At 35.5% G+C, this 7367-nt stretch overlaps 1 protein-coding gene across 3 annotated transcripts in view; it reads right to left on the reverse strand.

Moving 5' to 3' along the window:
• The window catches only part of LOC119574206 (sodium- and chloride-dependent glycine transporter 2-like), a 98421-nt gene that overhangs the window by 30475 nt on the left and 60579 nt on the right, over positions 1 to 7367 (reverse strand). The window lies entirely within an intron of this gene.

Genomic DNA, 7367 nt, shown 5'->3' on the forward strand with positions numbered 1-7367 from the left:
GAAGGGCCAAAAAAATTTGTCCCAAACAATTTTAGGAACCTATTAACACAAATTTTATCAAGTAAAACTCCAAATTTTCAAGATTCCATTTCCCCAGTAAACAATCAAAACCAATATTTTAAAAATACAAATGTTTTGTCCCTTCCTTTTTTGTTTTTTATTCCCGAAAAATTGGGTTTCACTTCTCGTTCTCGAGGAAAGGGGAAAATAACCTAGATTGTATACAAAGTTCCAAAACAAATTTTTTTATCGACCCATCAAGGGAATACTGGGGGATCCCAAAAATCTACCCAGAAAAAACAGCCAGATGAAAACTAAATCTTTTTTCACAATTGGGAGGGGCCCCAAAATCTGTTGCAAAAAAATCACTCAAATTCCCCCCCCCTTTAGGAATCAGAGTATTTTTTGTTTTAATTGGTTTAATTTGCGTTTTATCTTCTAAGGCTTCAAAGTTTTTCCTTTCCCTTCCCCTTCCTTTTTAAAACTTTTTTTCCCCTTTAATTTTCCTACAATTTTTTAAAAACCCAATTAAACTGAATTTTTAAAACAAATAACAAAAAATAAATAAACTCTGTTTCCTTTTGTTACTAACCCCCGGGGTTTCAAACCAAATTTAAGGGGCCCTTTTTCCAATTTACCCAAAATTCAAAATTTTACAAATTTAAATTTTTCAAACCCCTTCCTATTTTCCCAAGGGATAGGTTTATTAAAAACCTAAAATATCATAAAACCAAATTATAAAGTTTAACAATATAAAATCGATAAATATTTCAACAAATTCCTTATTTCTTAATTTTCCCACACCCAAAATTTTTAAAAGACACAAAAAAATTTTCTGACCTAAAAACTTTCTTTAAAAATTTCCCGGCTGGATTCCATTTAAAGGGACACATTTTCCCCCCAGGGGCCCCCCTAAAAGGGGGTTTTCCCCCTCAAAACCTTTTTTTCTAAATAACAAAAATCTATAATTAAAAAATAATTTCACAAAACTTTAAAAAAAAATTTAAAACCAATAATTTATTCAAAAAAAAAATTAAAAAACGAAAAACCCAAAAATTTCTTTAAACTTTCTTAGGGGAAACCCCCTTTATTTCTGAAATTTTAAAAAAGGGGCCCAAAAAAAAAAAAATTTTGCGAAAAAAACTTTTCCCCTCTATTAAAAAACTAAATTTTTTCTAAAAAATTTGGGAAACCCTTTCCCTTGAGGGGGCCCTTTTTTAAGAAGGGGACTTTTTCCCCTTTTCCCGTATCATTACCCCGAGTCACCTTATGAACCCCCACTATTTTTATAATAAAACATAAAAGGGGTTTCTTTATGATCTAATTTTTGGCTTAGGGGGTAAATGAGAGAAGATAAAATCAAACAATTGATAACTTACATTTTCTTGATATATTTTTAATTATAAAACCTTAAAACCCTTTTACCCCTAAAAAAACTTTTTTTTTAAAAATTCCCCCTCTCCCCTAAAGTGTTTTAGTTTTTAATTAAAAATGTCCCTTCTCTTAAATTGGGTTCTTTTTTCTTTTGAATCCTTTGGGACGACTTTCCCCAAATTTTTTTTCTTCCCTTGTTAGTTCCGAAAAATTTTCCCCCCCAAAGGGGGTTTTTCATTTTGCTTTTAAAATCTGGTTGGGTTTTCTTCCAAGGGCTTTTTCAGGAGCAAAAACCACAAAACGGAAAAAAAACACAAAAACCCCAAAAAAAAAAAACAATGGTTTTTTATTTTTGGAAAATAAAAAAATAAAAGGTTCATATAAATAATTTTTTGTAGGAACATAAATCTTTTGACAAACAAATTGCTATATTCATGCCATTATTCCCTTTTTAGTAAATTTTTTATTTTTTCCAAATTTTATTATATTTATGAAACACTTTAAATTTTTTCCCCTAGATGTATTTTTTCTAAAATTTTAAACTTCAATAACATTACTCCCTTAATTTGGGGTTTTTAAAACCTCAATAAAAACAGAAAAACACTGAAAAGGTTCCCCCAAATGCCACGTGTAGCCACTATTTTTAAAAAAATATTCTTTTACCCCTGATTTTCCAATCTTTCTCAAGGAAAATTTTTTCTTTTTTTTTTGTTCTGTAAAACAGATTTTTTGTATTTTTTTAAAATTTTTTTATTGATATTACCACCCGGGTGAATGTTTTTTTCTTACTTCTTTTATTTAAAAAAAAAAATTTTAAATAACCTTTTTGGGGATCTACCAGGCCCCTTGTTTTTGGGTTTTTCTTTCTGTTATGACTTAAAAATTTAGGGGTTTTAAAAACTGGGGATATTCTTTAAAAATTTTAACATCTACTCAGGGCACATATTTCAAGCTATGGTTCGTCCCTTTTCATACAAAAGCAAATAAACCGGGAAATTAAATGAATTTTTTTCCAGAAAACAAAAAGAATACATATTGGTTTTTTCTTTTTTCCATTAAAACCCCTTAAAAACCCCCCTTAAAATAACAACAACCCGTGAAATAAAACGGGGTACCCTCTATTAAAAAGAAAACTTTGGGGAACAAAGAAAAAAAGAAAATTTTTAGGGTAAAACCCCACCTATTTTACACTGTTTTTTTTTATCTTAGGTAAATGTAAAAGTTATACACCTGAAAAACAAAAAAGTAAAAAAAGTATTAAACTTTTTAAAAAATAAAAAATCATCTTTCCCAAAAATTATTTAAGTCCCCAAATTTTCTTACCAGCTAAAAAACTAATTTTAAAAGAAGTTACCCAAAATTAAAAATATGATAAGACCAAGTAAAATTGGGGTATCCCGAGGGTGGGCACAGCGAATTTTTTGGGGCATTCTTACTCTTTTCCTAGTTTTCACATTCAAGGGGGGGCCCTTTAAGGGGCCCGGGGCCCTCCCCATGAAGGGCAGTGGGGATCTGTAGGTTAAACCCCCCCTGTCAAATCCCTTACTACTATTGGGTTTTCCACGGGAATAGAACCCTTGGGGAAAATGTCAACCCGGGGAAATCTCTTAAATGTCCCAGTGTGGGGGAAAGTATTTGATTAGTAACGAGATCGCTTTTGCAAAATCCAGGAAAAAAGCAAGGATAAAGGGGCCTAAGAACAAAAACCCAAAATGTGGGAGGGGAAAAAGAAAGGAAAAAAAGTAGCGAAACATAAAAGGGAAAAGGTCAAATAGAAGAACCACAGGCTGTAAATAATATGTTTTGTATGTTATTGCAATCTTGCAGGGTTTCCCCCAATCTTTAATTAAAATGGGGTTTTGGGGGGACGGGGGCCGGGATTCCCTGAGGGGCCCTTCAAACCCCTGAATGTGGGGGGGTTGGGGGGCTGTACGACCCCCCCCCCCCCCTTTTTAAAACCCCTTTAAACTTATCAAAAAAATATAAAAAAAAACAACATACGTTTCAAAGGGCCGTAAAAAATTTTCGTTGAGAAAGAGGGGGGTTTAACCCCCTAGACCGATAAAGGGGGTTTGTAAGGGGGGGAGACAAACTAAATAAAAAAAAAAATCTTCCCCTTTTTTTAAAAGGGGGGGCTACACCCCCCCCCCCCTTGGCCTTTTCCGGAATTTCCCCGGTTTAAAAGGCTAAAACCCGGGAAAAAACACAAAAAACCCCAATACTTATCTCGCGAAGCGGGGACAAAAAAAAGTCCCTCAGGTTTTCCCCCCCCACCCCCCCAAACCTGGCCGAGAGGCGGGAATTTGTGGGGCTCCAATCATATTGAAAACGTTTATTCATTTCTTTTGTTACATTTTTTTTCTATAACACATACAAAATGGGGGGTTCTTTTGGGCCATTTAAAAAAATATAGATTTTTAATATCCGTTGAAAAAAATGGTTTTTAAATTCTTGGGGAAAATATATCCGAAAATGGCGCCCATTCCACAACCCAAAACGACGCCAGGGGGGTCTAAATAGAAATTCTGGGGCCCCCACCGGGGGCCTAAACTGTCCCTTTGGCTCATTACTTATTTTTTCCCCTCCTTTTCATGTTTCTGAGCTAGAGCTGTCGGCCACGTAGTATTTAGTTCCCTTGCCCCTATGTAAAAATTTCCAAAATGGAGGAAAAAAACCCCCCTGGGGGCGTAGAAACCCCGAATTTTTTTTCCCACCCTACAAAAGGGCCCCGGGGGGCCGTTTACTTTCCCCGCTCTGACGTGGGGAAAAATTTTTTTAAAATTCATAAAATGGCTATTTTAAATGGTTTTTAGGAAAGGCTATGAAAAGGGAAAAACAAAAAAATAGAATAGAACAAAATTTTCTTAAAAGCGGAAAAAATAATAAAAACATAAAATAGGGGAAAAAACATAAAACGTATTTATTTACAACAACCACAAATTTGGCCAAAAAGCCCAACCCCGTTTTAACCCCGGCAATTAAAAAACCGCACGCAAACCCTCAGCACTTTTCTTAAAAGTTATGCAGACAACAAAATATACAGCTCATACATAAAACCCCACATAAAACCCCCCTCACGGAAAAAAAAGGGGGAGGGGGGCAACGCAATTCCGACACCGTTCACTCCCCCAACTACGTAAAAATTTCCGACATATATATATACCGTTCTCGTACATAGACTTTTTTTTCTTTCCCCACCACCCCCACCACACCAACCCCACTTTCCCCTTCACCAAAATTTAAAAGCGCATACCCACGCGAAAAGCCCGACGAGCATCATCTGAAAGGGGGGGGGGTGCTGAGTACCGTATTTCATCTACACTAAACCTTCAAAAATGCTCTGGGGTTATACGGGCATATTCCTCAAATCTCTTGGGTTTTTCCGGGGGGGGAAACCTTATTTATGTAAATAAAAATTTTCCCTCCCTTTATCTGCATTGAGATACTTTTTCTTCAAATTTTTTCCAGTATTTCTTCCCCCATCATAAAAAAAAAAAACCTATTTTAATTTGCGTGTTTGGGTTTGGGTTTCCCCAAAAATAAACCCATGGCTAAATCTCCGCCGCTAAATTTTTTGTTTTTTTTCTGCTCACATTTTGCCTTTTTTTAAATATCTCTGAGTGTTATTTTTTAAAATTTTTTTCAGCAAGTTTTTCACAAACTAATTTTCATCCCCATCCCCTCATCTACTGGTAAAAATATAAATTTTCCCCAACCCTTTTCTGTCGGGGTGTCTCCCATAAAAACCAAAAATTTGGTCAAGTCCTAAGAAATGTGGGGCCCGCCCTTTATTCAAACGCCCCTTTTTTTTAGTTTTTTGAAATTGACTGGGCCGTATTTGGGTGTTTTTTTGACCCCAAAATGGCAAGTACTGTCTTAAGGTTCCCATGGGCTCTTTCTATCACTGGGGTTACCCCCGAAGGGTGGGATGGTATAGGGAAAAAACTTTGTTTTATTTTTTCCCCTTTCCCCTTTCAAAAACCTCAAATTCGAAACTCGTAAAATATCCTCCCACTATCTGAAACGGGTAAACGAAACCTACAGATACTTTCTTTTTAAATTCCCGCGGGGAGCTGGGGGCTTTTTCTTTTTTTCTTAAAGGGGGAAATCCCCAGAAAACCCAGAGAATGGTCCAATTTTGGTAAGACAAAATTTTAAACCCTGCCCCTGGCCCCCTGCAAATCAATTAGAAAACCTTTTGGATTTCCCCCGACCTTTCCTCTACTGGGGGTAAAATATCTCCACTGATGGGATTAGGACCCCCCCCCCCCCCCCCCCCCCCCCCCCCCCCCCCCCCCCCCCCTCCTTTAATTGTTGACAAAAGGGTTTAAAAAGATTTTTTCGTATTTTTCTATCTTTCTGATCTTCCCCATTTCTTCTCTTCTTAATAAAGAATATGGGTTTTTTAATTTTTAAAAATGATAAAATGGTCGATTTCCCGGGAAATTTGCTTTGGGATAGTAAATTCCTTTTTATCCCTTTGAGCTTTTTTATTTTCTTTGTCTGTCCCTAAAACTTGGTTGTAAATTTCTTCTTCACTCCGAAAATTGGGGATGCTCCTAAGGGGCCCACAAAAGGGGGCTGGTACGTATGGTTTCGTCCCTTTTTTTGCACTTTATTTTATAAATTTTAAAACCCTCATTTTTTAAAATAATTTTCTAACTTCTAGGGCAAACTTTTCTTTTTCTTAAACCCCAGTGTTAAAATTTCTGATGGTCTGTAACTATGGTGGGAAAGGGTTCCCCCAAAAATAATGTTTTAAAAAAAACCCCACCCCCGGGTTGGGTGATGCTTTTTTATCAGTGACTGGGACTTATTTTCCCGTTTAAAATTTACCTTCTTTGAAAGTTTCCTATAGGTGTTTGTAATTCCAAATCATTTTCTTTCAGCCAGTAACCCACAATTTCATATCACTTACATCTGTAAAGTATTAAAAAATTTTTTATTTTGGGGCCCCCTTAAGAAGACTGGGGGAAATTTTCTAACTTATCTTTCAATTTTTTTCAAAAGCTTTTACAGGGCCCCATTTCCCCCCTCAAATTTTTCATCTTTCCCGGTCGATAATTAAAATTTTAGCTATTAGGGCAAAAATTTTGGGATAACTTCCCAAAAAAAATTACACATTCCCCAAAGGGAAACTCCTTTTTTTACACTTTTTTTGGGGAGGCTCCCTTTTTAAAGCTTCCGTTCTTTTTATTTGGTTTTTAAATTTCCTTTTCCCCCTGTATGAAAATTTTCCCAAGAACTTAACCCCTTCCCCTTCCTTTTCCAAAATCACATTTGGATAAAATTACTTTTTATTCCATCGTTTTTAAAAACCTTTTTAAATGTTTTTTTTATTTTTTAAACCCGCATTTGTTTGTAAAAGTCCCGCCCAGAAAAAACACATCTAAAAAATTTTTTTGCACCCGCCCTTCTTAATTAAAGGGCTTTACTTTTTTTTTTGCAATTTTTCTAGTAAAGGTCGGGCTAAATTTCAATCCAAAGGCAACCCTTAAATTTTGTATAAAATTTAAACCTCCAAAAGAAGTTTTTCTTTTTTAAAATTCATCTAGGGGCCCCTTTAAAATAAGCATCTTTCATTCTAAAAATTTCCCGTGCAATTTTCTTCCCCGCCTCTCTTTTTAAATAGCTTCCCCTAAACTAGGGTTGATTGGGTTGATTAATTAAAAATTTTCTGCCGCTCAACGCTAGGGGCCCTTAAAAAATTATGCATAATCAAAATTTTATAAAAGGGAAAATTTTGTTCCTTTTTTTCCCCAAGAAACTAAGACCCTCTATAAACACAATTTCCCCCCCAATACATTCTTCATGTATATGGGGGAACAAGTGCATACTCCCTTTTGGGCCCAGAAATTTTTTTTTTTTTTGGGGGCCCCCCTCTTTTCCCCGCCCTTTTTGGGGATCGTTTTTAACCCGGGTCTTTTCCCTCCCTTTACAAAATTTTTTTGAATTTTAAAAAATAAAAAATTTTAGGGGAAGGTTGGTGGATT

Source organism: Penaeus monodon, chromosome 6 (assembly GCF_015228065.2).
Source record: "Penaeus monodon isolate SGIC_2016 chromosome 6, NSTDA_Pmon_1, whole genome shotgun sequence".
NCBI classification, from domain to species: Eukaryota; Metazoa; Arthropoda; class Malacostraca; order Decapoda; family Penaeidae; genus Penaeus; species Penaeus monodon.